This window comes from Oncorhynchus keta, chromosome 26 (assembly GCF_023373465.1).
Source record: "Oncorhynchus keta strain PuntledgeMale-10-30-2019 chromosome 26, Oket_V2, whole genome shotgun sequence".
Classification (NCBI taxonomy): domain Eukaryota; kingdom Metazoa; phylum Chordata; class Actinopteri; order Salmoniformes; family Salmonidae; genus Oncorhynchus; species Oncorhynchus keta.
This window is the reverse complement of record NC_068446.1, coordinates 12681163-12697307: the sequence shown is the minus strand read 5'-3', so window position 1 is coordinate 12697307 and position 16145 is coordinate 12681163. Positions and strand designations below refer to the sequence as shown.

The following is a 16145-nucleotide window of genomic DNA, read 5'->3' as shown; positions in this document are numbered from 1 at the left end:
GATCACACAGTCATCCGGAATAGCTGATGCTCTCATGCGTGTTTCAGTGTTACTTGCCTCAAAGTGAGCATAAAAGTTATTTAGCTCGTCTGGTAGTTTGCAAGCCCTTCCACATCCGATGAGTGTTAGAGCCGGTGTAGTACGATTCGGTGTAGTTTGATTCGATCTTAATCCTCTATTGACGCTTTGCCTGTTTGATGGTTCGTCGGAGGGCATAGCAGGATTTCTTATATGCTTCCGGATTAAAAGACCCGCTCCTTGAAAGTGGCAGCTCTACCCTTTAGCTCAATGCGAATGTTTTCTGTAATCTATGGCTTCTGGTTGGGGTATGTAAGTACAGTCACTGTGGGGATGATGTCCTCGATGCACTTATTGATAAAACCAGTGGCTGATGTGGTGTACTGCTCAACGCCATCGGAAGAATCCCGGAACATATTCCAGTCTGTGCTAAACTACAGGACTGCTTTGTTAGCATCTGCTTCGTCTGACCACTTTTTTAAAGACCGAGTCACTGGTGATTCCTGCTTTAATTGTTGCTTGTAAGCAGGAATCGGGAGGATAGGTTTTCACCTCCCATATGAGTTCTGTTATACTCACAGACATCATTCAAACAGTTTTTAGAAACGTCAGAGTGTTTTCTATCCAATACTAATAATAATATGCATATATTAGCATCTGGGACAGAGTAAGTTCACTCTGGGCATGCTATTCATCCAAAAATGAAAATGCTGCCCCATATCCCAAAAAGGTTAAGGAGAAGTCTATCTTTAATTCTGTGAATAACACTAGTATATTTTATCAATGTTTATTATGAGTATTTCTGCTAAAATCACAGGATGTTTTGGAATTAAAACATTACTGCACGTAAGGCGCCAATGTAAACTGAGATTGTTGGATATAAATATTATCAAACAAAACATACATGTATTTTGTAACATGGTGTCGTATGAGTGTCATCTGATAAAGATCATCAAAGGTTAGTGATTAATTGTATTTGCTGGAAAAATGGCTGTGTGTTTTTTCGACTTGGCGGTGATCTAACATAATCTTATGTTGTGCTTTAGCTGTAAAGCATTTTTTAAACCGGACACGATGGGTAGATTAACAATATGTTTATCTTTCATTTGCTGTATTGGACTTGTTAATGTGTGAAAGTTACATTCACCTTTTCAGCGGAATATTGTTGAGGTGTTCCGCTAGCGGAACCCCTGCGCTAGAAAGGTAAACAAAGCTTCCAGGACTTCTTTATCAGTGAATTCCCGAAAAGAAAACTCCTGACCAGCATTTTTAGTATCATTCAATAGATTTTCACCATCTACATGTAACGGATGTGAAACGGCTAGCTTAGTTAGCGGTGCGCGCTAAATAGCGTTTCAATCGGTTACGTCACTTGCTCTGAGACCTTGAAGTAGTAGTTCCCCTTGCTCTGCAAGGGCCGCGGCTTTTGTGGAGCGATGGGTAACGATGCTTCAAGGGTGACTGTTGTTGATGTCTGCAGAAGGTCCCTGGTTCGCGCCCGGGTATGGGCGAGGGGACGGTTTAAAATTATACTGTTACATTGATGCTGTTGACCCGGATTACTGGCTGCTGCGGAAAAAGGAGGAAGGTCAAAAGGGGGGTGAGTGTAACGTATGTGAAACGGCTAGCTTAGTTAGCGGTGCGCGCTAAATAGCGTTTCAATCGGTTACGTCACTTGCTCTGAGACCTTGAAGTAGTAGTTCCCCTTGCTCTGCAAGGGCCGCGGCTTTTGTGGAGCGATGGGTAACGATGCTTCAAGGGTGACTGTGTGCAGAAGGTCCCTGGTTCGCGCCCGGGTATGGGCGAGGGGACGGTTTAAAATTATACTGTTACATACATCCAAACTACTCTATTCAAGAGCTGGCTTTGAAATACATTCAAATATTAAGCCTGCAGATAAAAAATGGTGATTCAATTAATTAATTATATCAATTTTGTCAGTAATAGGGCCAGAACCTAAATTATTTAATTTGGGGAGAGAAGAGGAGACACAACCCTTCAGTGATTTAAAAGCTTTCCAGAATTTTGCTGGGTTCCCTGTAGGCTAGTTGAGAACAAGTTCTCATTTGCAACTGCGACCTGGCCGACCTGGCCAAGATAAAGCATAGCAGTGTGAACAGACAACACAGAGTTACACATGGAGTAAACAATTAGCAAGTCAATAACACAGTAGAAAAAAAAATGGGCAGTCTATATACAATGTGTGCAAAAGGCATGAGGAGGTAGGCGAATAATACAATTTTGCAGATTAACACTGGAGTGATAAATGATCAGATGGTCATGTACAGGTAGAGATATTGGTGTGCCTAAGAGCAGGAAAGTAAATAAATAAAAACAGTATAAAAACAGTATGGGAATGAGGTAGGTGAAAATGGGTGGGCTATTTACCTATAGACTATGTACAGCTGCAGCGATCGGTTAGCTGCTCGGATAGCTGATGTTTGAAGTTGGTGAGGGAGATAAAAGTCTCCAACTTCAGCGATTTTTGCAATTCGTTCCAGTCACAGGCAGCAGAGTACTGGAATGAAAGGCGGCCAAATGAGGTGTTGGCTTTAGGGATGATCAGTGAGATACACCTGCTGGAGCGCGTGCTACGGATGGGTGTTGCCATCGTGACCAGTGAACTGAGATAAGGCGGAGCTTTACCTAGCATGGACTTGTAGATGACCTGGAGCCAGTGGGTCTGGCGACGAATATGTAGTGAGGGCCAGCCGACTAGAGCATACAAGTCGCAGTGGTGGGTGGTATAAGGTGCTTTAGTGACAAAACGGATGGCACTGTGATAGACTACATCCAGTTTGCTGAGTAGAGTGTTGGAAGCCATTTTGTAGATGACATCGTCAAGTCGAGGATCGGTAGGATAGTCAGTTTTACTAGGTAAGCTTGGCAGCGTGAGTGAAGGAGGCTTTGTTGCGGAATAGAAAGCCGACTCTTGATTTGATTTTCGATTGGAGATGTTTGATGAGAGTTTGCAGTCTAGCCAGACACCTAGGTACTTATAGATGTCCACATATTCAAGGTCGGAACCATCCAGGGTGGTGATGCTAGTCGGGCATGCGGGTGCAGGCAGCGATCGGTTGAAAAGCATGCATTTGGTTTTACTCGCGTTTAAGAGCAGTTGGAGGCCACGGAAGGAGTGCTGTATGGCATTGAAGCTCGTTTGGAGGTTAGATAGCACAGTGTCCAATGACGGGCCGAAAGTATATAGAATGGTGTCGTCTGCGTAGAGGTGGATCAGGGAATCGCCCGCAGCAAGAGCAACATCATTGATATATACAGAGAAAAGAGTCGGCCCGAGAATTGAACCCTGTGGCACCCCCATAGAGACTGTCAGAGGACCGGAGCAGCATGCCCTCCGATTTGACACACTGTGTCACACTGTGACACATTGTTTATCTTGTTATTAGTCCCACCCTTCTACTTCATTCAACCCCTCCCATCTGTCTCTCAACATCATCCATTTCGGATTTCTACTTGTCATACATTTTTCAACTGTGCTGTGATGCTTCACAAAGGAATTGAACCTTCCTATTCTCATAGCTTCTACAGATTGTAAATTAAAAATAAACATTTTTGCTAAAATAATTATTATATTACTGATTGATTGACTATGGCTTTCAAATCACCCAGTATTGCTATCTGTAGTGTTAGTTCTAGGCAAATGTTGCAATTCTTCAGCCATTCCTGGACCTGTGACCAAAAATGAGCTACATATGGACAATACCAAAAGAAATGATCTAATGACTCTGCCTCCTCACAGCAGAATCTCCAGAGCTGGAAAGATTGTATCCCATATACTGTATATAACATTCTATTAGTTGCAAGAATTTTGTATAGTAATTTATATTGAAACATTTGAAGTTTTGAATCCGGCGTTGTTTTGTGTATCATTTCATAAACCATGTGCCATGGAATGGGTACATCGAAAATCTCTTCCCAACTATTTTGCAATTTATATGGCACAGCTGTCAGTTTTTTGGTCCTTAAATGAAATTGGTATGTTTTTATTTATCACACTTTTCTTTAACCATTTATGATCTTTAACACAGGGCCGACATACAAGTTCCTTACTATTATCATTCACTAAAATTATACCTTTTTTAAAAATTTCTTCGATAAATACCGTTTTTTTATTGATTAGTATATTTGAATTTAACCACAATATTTGTTGTACTATTTGTTCCGTCCTTTCAGGTGGATTAAACTGAAATTGCAACCAACTTTCTAAGGCTTGTTTAAAAAATAAATATATTTTGGAGATTATTTCCTTTTCAAACAACCGAAAGTGAGCAGGTGTAATCTGAATAAAAGGGGGGATTTTTTTATCTGGTTTGCCGTTCCAAATCAAATTGAATATTTTTTGTTCATATAATTTAAAAAGCAGGTCGCTCGGTGTAGGTAAAACCATAAGCAAATAGGTCAACTGTGATATAACTAAGGAGTTATTAATCAGGGTGGACAAACTTGTTTTATTCCTCTAGATAGTTTAAAACTTTCGGAGATGTAGCCATTATTTACTATTTTACACCTAGGGTTACCTGGCCTGGTGTCCCCGATATTTCATAGTTTTCTATTGTTTCCAGTACTTGTCTTATATTATCTCCAATGTATCGTCTATGTACAAAAAAACTGTCTGATTAGGATGAATAATATCTGACAATACTTTTTTAATTCTATGTGCCAAGCATTTTGCTAGGATTTTTGAAATACTACACTGGAGTGTAAGAGGTCTCCAATTTTTTAAACGGACTGGATCTTTATATATACCACTTGGGTCCTGTTTCAGTAATAATGATATCAGACCTTCTTGTTGCGTGTCTGATAATCTACCATTTATATAGGAGTGGTTAAAACAAGCCAATACTGGTCCTTTGAGTAAAAAAAGTTTTGTATATTTCCACTGGTATGCCATCCAGCCCTGGAGTTTTCCCATCCTTAAAGCCCCCAATTGCCTCAAGCAGTTCCTCCTCTGTAATTTGGCCTTCACATGAGTCTTTCTGTACAGATATTAATTTTACATTATTATTAGGAAAAAAATCCATACAATTAGTATCAGTTAGTGAATCATGCGTGACTCCATCATTTGTAACACGTTTTAATACATTTTCTTTGGTAGCATTTCTATATTGAAGATTGAAAAAGAATTTGGTGCATTTTTCCCCATATTCCATCCAGTTTGCTTTATTTTTATAATATATTACACTGGATCTTTCTTGAATAAGTTCTTCCATTTCTTTTTGTTTTTCCTCTAACTTATTCTGTGCCTATATAGTACCGTTTTTATTGCAATCTAACTGTACTGTTAGTCCTTCAATTTCCTTTGTTAATATGGACTCTTTTGATTTAAATTGCTTTTGTTTTATAGATGAGTACTGAATTGCATTGCCAGTAAGGGGATCTGCTGTACCTATGTTATGTCTGAAAAAGTCAGTTATAAATGATTCTGTCCTAGTTCTAAACAATTTATCATCTAGTAGGCTTTGATTAAATTTCCAATATCCTCGCCCACATGGAAATTCTGTAAGAGTAATATATATGCCAATTATGTGATGATCCGACCGCATTCTGTCCCCTATCAACACTTTTTAAACTTTTGGTGCCAGAGAGAATGACATAAGAAAGTAGTCAAGACGACTAGCTTGATTAAGCCTCCGCCACTAGGTCAGGGTATTTAAGTCTCCATATATCCACTAATTCCAATATATCCATGACATTCATGATTTCCTTAAGTGCCTGAGGGTGATAGTTTGTAGTTTGTAGTGTGATTTCATTTCCAGTCCATAGAGGTATTTAAGACCGTATTAAAATCTCCCACCATAATAATAGAGTCTAGTGTTACTTGTAGAGTTGATAGATTCTTATATATATTTTCAAAGAAGCTTGGAACATCATTATTCGGACCGTATAGGTGAATAAGCCATATCTGTTTATTGTCCAGTAATCAATTTACCTTGAGGATCTGTTTGGACAATTTGCACATTTGGATCAAAATTATTGTTCATTAAAACCATCACATCTTTTGAATTTCTTTGCCCATGGGAGAAGTATGTTTCGCCCCCCCCAGTTCTTTTTCCACAAAACTTCATCTAAAACTGTTGAATGGGTTTCCTGTAAACAATATATATTATATTCCTTCTCTTTTAGCCAGGTAAATACTGATTGTCTTTTCTTATTATCTGCTAGGCCATTACAATTGTAACTGGCTTATTTCACCACCTATCATAATGCGACACAACTTTCAATTATTTTTATTAAAATATGTTTGTAAACGTACCATTAAAAAGTAACATGATGATTGAGTGTCTATATAGCTGTACCATGATCTTTGCCTTTCTACTAAGTAAACCTCCAATTGGTCCCTACTATTCCACCCGCTAAAAGCCCTCCTCATCCCGAGTTGGTTTGTCATCCCAATGCCCGGGAGACCACCCTCGACCCCCTGTATCCCATAACCCATAACCGACTGGTATCCATCCTTTGAAAAGAGTACACAGTGCCATTTACCGAATTGAAGTAGATTAACTGCCAAATGCATTTCCATCGCCCTCACCTCGATTTGTATTATATATAGCTGTGGATCATCCTCTATTGTCCCTAACATCTTTTACTTCTTCGCAACAGTTGTGGGATACACACATACACCCACACACACTCAACCAATACCCCCATACAACTCACTAACTCAAAAATTTCACCACCCCAGAGCCTAACTCAAGATAGTTCTTGATTTACAAATGTACTTGCAGTTGCAGCTGCACGAGAAGGCTTGCAAGACCGCACAAAAAAATAGGCAAAAATTAAGAGATTTTATTTACCATTGTCACATCCGAGATGATGGAGGTCAAATGTACACCTTTTCCCTGAAACACCCACCATATTCCCAAGCATCTCCATGCAGTCCAACTTTTATTCTGTGCCACTAGGGTCACAATAATATACCCCCTCTCTGAATGTCCGAGTGTGACCCCCTCCTCATGGGTTACTGCAGCTAGTGTTGCCAGCACTGCCACTGCCTGGGTGGGGGCACCTCACCGGAATCCCCACCGGCTAGGTACAAGGTCATCAAGGTTCTCATTAGCAGCTTTGATAATTTCCTTGTGTAGTATGCTCTCCCTTTAGGGGGCTCTGGCTTTGCAGGACCAACCCTGCCAAGCAGGCTCAGAATATTGAGGGGGCAGTGCTGCTCTTGGTCTCTGACCATCATTTGGCTGCATACAGACCACTTACAGCATGCACATAAAACAGTTAGGGACTTCTCCTGAGTCTCTGGGTCATTCAGGTGGGTGTCTAGGGTATAGGGTCATGGACCGTACCATTAAAATAGGATCATAAATAAATAATTGGATATAATTTATTTTTAAAATTTAGTTCCCCATGATAGGACAATAACAAATCAAATGTATCTTCTATTTTAAAACGGATCCACCACGATAGGACAATTGTAATGAATTTCCTCCTCTTCCGAAGAGGAGAGGCGAAACGGATCAGAGGACCAATACGCGGCGTGGTAATTGTCCATGGTTCTTTTTAATGCGTTAAGGTACACATGAACAACTGACTACAAAAAAACAAGAAATGTGAAAACTCAAAACAGTCCTATCTGGTGCAAAGACAGAGACAGGAACAATCACCCACAAACACACAGTGAAACCCAGGCTACCTAAGTATGATTCTCAATCAAAGACAACTAATGACACCTGCCTCTGATTGAGAACCATACTAGGCCGAAACATAGAAATACCCAAAACATAGAAAAACAAACATAGACTGCCCACCCAACTCACGCCCTGACCATACTAACTAAATACAAAACACAGGAAATAAAGGTCAGAACGTGACAACAATAAATAAATAACATGTATAATTCATTATAAAAGTATATCCATCATCTGAACAACATTGAAGCCCTCTCATACCCCGGCCCACAGCAATACATTGGCTCTGGGATATGCAACCATTTCATTACTCACTCACTCAACTTACAAACATAACAAATCAAAGTAAACATACACCACACCATCCACACATACTGTGCTTTCTGTTTACTTAGTTTTTATCTTCGCTATGTTGAATTAGTGTTTGTGTGTTCAATTAGTTATATGTGAAGATATATAGAAAAGCTATATTTTTTATTGTATTGTTACAATCCATAACCGTGTGTTTATTTTCCTCATCTATGAGAACTTGGAGTAGTCTTTGTGTCTCTGAACAACTGGTTATCAATATATAGTTTATCAACGATGAGAGCTACTCGTTTCCCTTTTAATCTATTTTCTTTGAAAATTGGATACAGAACTTTGCGCCGTTCTGCAATTTCCTTCGGAAACTGATCATTCATGCCAATTTTGGTCCCAGCAAGTCTTTTACCCAGGCTTTTAACCATTCTTTTATCTTTAAATGAAGCAAATTTGGCAACGATTGGGCAAGCGCTGTAAGGAGGAACTCTCTAACTACAGATTCAGGAACCCCTTCTTTCTCCTGGATACCCGTAAGTACCAGATTCTCCCTCATTGATATAGTTTGTATGTCCAGTAAGGCTTCCCTCAGAACGGTCCTTTTTAATTTCGTTCATTTCAGTTTCAATCTTATGGACTGTCCCTTTTAGCTTGTGTGTTTCCTTCTCCAATGTCGCAGCTTTTTCATCACTCATCTCGAGGCTTGCCTTCAACTCTTTTATATCCTTACTAACTAATTCAAGTATACCCAGTTTGTCATTTATTGATTTTAACAGATCGGTTTCGACCTTTACCATTCCCGGTGGTGGCATTATTAAATCGTCTGTCTGTAGAAGAGTCACGTTTACTCTCCGTCATGTTTGGGTGTTGCTTGTTTTCGTAAAATATTTGTTGATAAATGTCTCTAGTCTTACGATTTGTTTTGTGTTATTATCCAGGTTGAAGGTTATCACCCACCAGATTATGTAGTGCTAATATTTTAGTCTAACTTGCCAATATTGAATATTACATTTTATCTTGAGGTGCCCTACATAACTTCGTTCAGTCCGCCATTACCTTTACATCCGCCATGCCCCTGAAACAGCTAATTACTATTGGCTATCTCCCTCAAACCAGTGGGCTGGTTTGAATAAGCAGCAGGTGTTGGATCAATATCCACCCTTATACCTATTAGGGGAAAAAAACTAAGTATGAATAGTAATTACATTTCTCCGGTTAGCACCATCTGGCATGTCACCACTTTCAGATACAACATGTGGAGATGGTATAAACTGACTAACATGTAATGCTAATATTGTCCTCATATCAATTTAGTTGGCCAATAACCTTTCCAATGTTTGATGATAACACCTGGGAGCCATTTTCACCCAGGTGAATTCCGTCTTCCACAAAGTAGCCAGGCCTATTCCAGAAGGACATGCCCAAGTCCTTGGTCAGACATATTAACCACTGGTGAAGAGACAAAAGATGGCCAAAACACTCACAACGGTGAGATGGAATTGGGCCTGAGACAATTATATGTCCTGCTAATTTCTGAGCATTCTCCAAGAGATGTAAGAAATTGTCTCTAAGCTTTACAGATTTCACACGCATAATATCATTAGACCCAATATGGAACACAACAGTTTGAGCAGGAATCTGTTTCTTGATGGTGGGCATGATTTCTAATAAATCCAATATCTTAGCTTCAGGAAAACAGGGTGCGTGGGTATTTCAAACTTCCACTGTTCTAACCATGCTTCCCATAGTAATAGTTGATGGCTGTTGTCCATTTAGAGCCGGAGCCCTCAGGCCAAACCCTAGCCCCATTAGGGGCTTCTCTAACTCACCCCCCACAAATGATAGGAATTAGTAGACTACAGTGAAGCAGAACCTACCTTATTCCCCGGCGATCCCATGAAAATGTTGGCCGATACCGAAGGAACCTCCAACGCTTCATGAGAAGATGCAGCTGTTATCATTAACTTCTAGTGTAGCAAGTATTTCAAGCTAGAATCCAATACTGGTAACCAGCATCAAGCCCTCTTGCTTAGGGCCCTCAAAAAGCTAAGGCCGGCCCTTGCTACTGTTATAATGCATTTAGTTAAGAGAGTTAGGTAGTCTATCTGCACAAATAGATTGATCGTACAAATCAGTTGACAAATCACACAAATCATGTGTGGGTATAGCTCTGGGTACGCCACTTTGTTTTGTGGCCCCCACATCAAAGTTGCCCATCTCTTCTTTCCAGTTCCAAACCTCATTCTATCTCTTCTCTTAACATGTATGGAACCAGAACTTAATCGAGCATCTGACCAAGACTAATTCTGGGTTAATAACCAAGATTATATTCAAGTTAACACTGCAACTATGAGAATGCCACAGTGTATTTAGTGATCTTTGTTGACTGGTGTTTTGGCTCACTGCCCGCAATTTACTGCTTGTTTCTACAGCACCAACTTGCGAGTTGGTCATCTCCCGCTCGTACAGTGTATGTGCAGCCAGGACCTATAGAGAGTGCCTCTGCTTTCTCCCAGTTTGCCGTACTGGTGTGTGCTTGTGTGTTTGCCATTTCACTGGCTGTGCTTGTTTCAGGAGGCAGGGTTAGGGCTGTATTTGCGAACCCACTGAAACTCATAGCAAACTGTTAATAAATTATTTTCAAGAAGAGACCAGCTAGCCTGTAGTTTCAAATGGAGGTTGCTAACAAATGTTTTCAACGCTGCAGGAGCTGTGTTAGTGGGAGTGTTTGCCGCTCTGTCGTCTCTCAGCAGCCGACTGGCTGGTGCTCTGCAGGGATTCCTCCCTGAAGGGGTCTCCACATTCCCTGGAGAATGAAGTTAGTAGGATACTTCTGGATGACTTAGTGGATGTTCTTATTCTTCACCCTACAGATCTACAGTAGTACAGGACATTACAAGACTGCTTCCTACCATTCTCCGACAGCTGTCGGGGACTGACGTTGTCGTAGTCCATGTTGGATAAAATGACACACATTAGGAGGGCTAGCTCGGAACTGCTGAAAATGGATTTTGAAGAACTGATTCTAGCTCTGAAAGATTCCAAAAAGCGGCCAATTATTCCAAGCCCGGTAACACCGCTGGGCCACGGCTGTGAAAGATTCAGGAGACTACTGGCATTTACAAACCTGGCTAAAATACTACTGTAGATCTGTTGCCATAACTTTTATAGATAACTTTGACACCTTTTGGAAACAGAATATGCTCTACAGGAATGACTCTATCCTAATTATCTTGCCTCCTGGACCCTGTCCAAGCATTTCAAGGCTGCGTTGAGACAATGACGTATCAGTGACCCAAGCGCTGCTCAGATAATCCCTACCATTGTGTCACTGAGTTGTTGTAAATGTGCATTGTCCCAGGGGTGTTGGCAGTCATAAGGGAGTAACCTGATTTATGCCCCTCTAACTCCCCTCAATGCCCCTGTCAATCCTACAGCTATGCAGTCCTATGCAGTATTAATGCGCCTATGAACCTGAGATATACTGTTAGCACTGAGGAGGTTTGCCCTAGTAGGAAGTCCAATGTGTGCATTATCAGCTCAAACATATCACCGTCATGTCTACCTCTGATAAGTCTCCCAGTAAAGCAATAAAACTATCAAGAATTCCAGAAAAGTGCTAAAAATAGCCCACATTAAACTGGTCCCCGGCTACCTTCAGACTAGTCTTGTGAGGTTTATGGGCATCCTAGAGCATAACAACCGACAGGTACGTGTGTGTTAAAGACTCACCTTTTCATAGAGAGGTCATATTAGTGTTTGGACGCTACAGACAGATTGGCAGATTGGCTGTACCGACGTCAAACGAGTCCCGTAATGCTTGTGGGGGTCGTAGAGTAAAACTGTGAACAACATCATGTTCATGAGAGTCTCATCTCTCCATAGATTGGGTTGTTGGCCAAGTAGTTTGGACGCTACATCATTTTTTTTAACTATGCGAATTAGCATTCCGCTACCCATGAATAGCAAAGGATCCTTTACTGGCTCAAACAGCCAACCAATCAGCCTGTTAATCACCCTTAGTAAACGTTTGGGGAACAAATGGCGTTTGACCAGATACAATGCTATTTCACAGTAAACAAATTAACAACAGCATGTTTATAGGGGAGGGGCATTCAATATGTATGGCACTTACACAAATCACTGATGATTGGCTGAGATAAATTGATAATAAAAAGTTTGTGGGATCTGTTTTGTTATAATTCAGTGCAGCTTTTGATTATCGATCATAATCTGCAGCTGGAAAAACATATGTGTTATGGCTTTACATCCCCTGCTATATTGTGGATCGAGTGTTACCTGTCTAACAGAACACAGAGGGTGTTCTTTAATGGAAGCCAATCCAACACAATCCAGTCAGTAAGGCATTCCCCAGGGCAGCGGTCTAGGTTTCAGAATATGTGGCAAGAATGAAGTTAGTCCTAAATATTTCAAAAAATTAAAGCATTGTATTTGGAACACATCATTCACTAAACGCTAAACCTTGTTGAAAGATATTGATGCAACAGTAGCTAAAATGGGGAGAGCCCCATAATCTGTCCAAAATAAAGCGCTGCTCTGACTTATTAAGAACACTATCAATAAGGCAGGTCCTACAGGCCCTAGTTTTGTCGCACCTGGATTACTGTCCAGTCGTGTAGTCAGGCACCACGGGAATTAGGAAAATTACAATTGGCCCAGAACAGGGCAGCACGGCTGGCCCTTAAATGTACACAGAGAGCTAACATTAATAATATGTCAATCTCTCCTGGTTCAAAGTAGAGGAGAGATTGTCTTCATCACTACTTGTATTTGTGAGAGGTATTGACATGTTAAATGCACCGAGCTGTCTTTTCAATCTACTAGCACACAGCTCAGACACCCATGCATATCCCACAAGACATGCCACCAGAGGTCTCTCACAGTCTCACAGGTCTCTCACAGTCCCCAAGTCCAGAACAGCTGCACCATCGAGCGCATGCTGACTGGTTGCATCACTGCCTCGTATGGCAACTGCTCGGCCTCCGATCGCAAGGCACTACAGAGGGTAGTGCGCATGGCCCAGTACATCACTGGGGCCAAGCTTCCTGCTATCCAGGACCTCTATACTTGGCTGTGTCAGTGGAAGGCCATAAAAATTGTCAAAGACTCCAGCCACCCTAATCATAAACTGTTCTCTCTGCTACAGCATGGCAAGTGGTTCCGGAGCGACAAGTCTACGTCCAAGAGGCTTCTAAACAGCTTCTACCCACAACGCATAAGACTCCTGAACATGTAATCAAATGGCTACTCAGACTATTTGCCTTGCCCCTCCCCCTTTACACTGCTGCTACTCTCTGTTATTTTAGTCACCTTAAAAACCTCTTAGCTGTCACAACTTCTGCCGAAGTCGGGTCCTCTCCTTGTTCGGGCGGTGCTCGGCGGTCGGCGTCGCCGGTCTTCTAGCCATCATCGATCCACTTTTCATTTTCCATGTGTTTTGTCTTGTTTTTCCTCACACCTGGTTTCAATTCCCTCAATCATTTGTTGTATATGTAACCCTCTGTTTCCCCCATGTCTTTGTGTGGTATTGTTTATTGTAAGTGCTTGTGCACGTGTTGTTTGGTGCGCGACAGGTTTTTGTACCCAATTATTCTTGTTATTTTTATGCCGTGGGTTTTGCTATTAAACTGTTCTGGCTATTACCAAGTTCTGCTCTCCTGCGTCTGACTTCCCTGCCACCGATTACATTAGCGCACGGATCCCGCTAGCGGGATCAAATTCGACACATCCGGTGAAATTGCAGAGTGCCAAATAAAAAAATAAAAATTATAATATTAAACATTCATGGAATAGAAGTGTCTTACATCATTCAAAAGCTTAGAATCTTGGTAATCGAACTACGTTGTCAGATTTCAAAAAGGATATATGGCGAAAGCATAGCATTCGATTATCTGAGGACAGTGTCCCACGTCAACATATTTTTCAAACCAGCACAGGCATCACAAAATCACAAATGGCGATTAAAATAAATCACTTATCTTTGAAGATCTTCCTCTGTTTGCAATCCCAAGGGTCCCAGCTATACAATGAATGGTTGTTTTGTTTGATAAAATCCTTCTTTATATCCAATAAAGTCTGTTTAGTTGGCGCCATTGATTTCAGTAATCCACTCGTTCAACATGCATACAAACAACATGCATACAAAGGAATCCAGGTTCAGACAGGTGGATACTCAGGAAAATAGACCATGCGCTAACCCTACCTATAAAGTACATATTACCTCAATTACCTTGACTAACCGGTGTCCCCGCACATTGACTCTGTACCGATACCACCAGTATATAACCTTGCTATTGTTATTTTACTGCTGCTAATAATTATTTGTTACTTTGATTTATTTTTCTTCTCGTTCTTTTTTGGGGTGGTGTTCAAAAAATAATAATATATACATTTTAACCTGCATTGTTGGTTAGGGCTTGTAATAAGCGTTTCAGTCTCGTATTTGAAGCATGTGACAAATACAATTTTATTTGAGACTATGGGAGGAGCACAGTACTACATAGAGCCATGACCACATGGAACTCTATTCCACATCAAGTAACTCATGCAAGCAGTAAAATCTGATTTGAAAACGGATAGATATACACCTTATGGAACAGCGGAGACTGTGAAAAGACACTCACACAGGCACAGACACATGCATTCACACACACACATGATAACATACGCACAACACACACGCGTACACATGGATTTTCTGTTGTAGATATGTGGTAGTAGAGTAGCGGCCTTGGCAGAAGCTAATGAGAATCCATAATAAAATCAAATACCATGATTAAACGTCTTGACGGAATAACCTCTCTCCCTTCACTCTTCTTTTCTCCCTTCTTTCCTTCCTTTCATCTTTCCTTCCTTTCTACTATCCTTCCTTCCTACCCGCTATTCTTCCTCCCTCTGCACCCCCTTTCTCGCCACCTGCATACAAAGCTCTCCCCCGCCCTCCATTTGGCAAATCTGACCATAAATCTATGCTCCTGATTCCTGCTTACAAGCAAAAACTAAAGCACCAGTGACTTGCTCAATACGGAAGTGGTCAGATGGCGCGAATGCTACACTACAGGACTGTTTTGCTATTATAGACTGGAATATGTTCCGGGATTCATCCAATGGCTTTGAGGAGTACACCACCTCAGTCATCGTCCCCACAGTGACTGTACATACATATCCCAACCAGAGGCCATGGATTACAGGCAACATCCACATTGAGCTAAAACCTAGAGCTGCCACATTCAAGGAGCAGGAGACTAATCCAGACACTTATAAGAAATCCCGCTATGCCCTCAGACGAACCATTAAGCAAGCAAAGCGTCAATACAGGATTAAGATTGAATCCTACCACACCGGCTCTGATGCTTGTCGGATGTGACAGGGCTTGAAAACTATTACGGACTACAAAGGGAAACCCAGATGCGAGCTGCCCAGTGATGTGAGCCTACCAGACAAGCTAAGTGCCTTTTATGCTCGCTTCAAGGCAAGCAACACTGAAGTGAGAATGCTGTTCATTGACTACAGCTCAGCGTTAAACACCGTAATGCCCATGAAGCTCATCACTAAGCTAAGGACTCTGGGACTAAACACCTCCCTCTGCAACTGGATCATGGACTTCCTGACATGCCACCCCAAGGTGGTAAGAGTAGGCAACAACATATCTGCCACGCTGTTCCTTAACACTGGCGCACCTCAGGGGTGTGTGCTTAGTCCCCTCCTGTACTCCCTGTTCACCCACAACTGCGTGGCCAAACACGACTCCAACACCATCATTAAGTTTGCTGATGACACAACAGTGGTAGGCCTGATCAACGACAACGATGAGACGGCCTATAGGGAGGAGGTCAGAGAACTGGCAGTGTGGTGCCAGGACAACAACCTCTCCCTCAATGTAAGAAAGACAAAGAAGCTGATCGTGAACTACAGGAAAAGGCGGGCCGAACAGGCCCCCATTACCATTGATGTGGCTGTAGTGGAGGGGGTTCGAGAGTTTCAAGTTCCTTGCTGTCCACATCACCAAGGAACTATCATGGTCCAAACATACCAAGACAGTTGTGAAGAGGGCAAGACAACACTTTTCCCCCTCAGGAGACTGAAAAGATTTGGCATGGGTCCCCAGAACCTCAAAAGGTTCTACAGCTGCACCATCAAAAGCATCCTGAC

The 16145-nt window shown here is 41.5% G+C and overlaps 1 protein-coding gene across 2 annotated transcripts in view; it reads left to right on the top strand.

Annotated features, from left to right (window-relative positions):
- LOC118358966 (seizure protein 6 homolog) overlaps positions 1–16145 on the top strand; it is a 73321-nt gene that overhangs the window by 34651 nt on the left and 22525 nt on the right. The gene's annotated exons all lie outside the window — the stretch shown is intronic.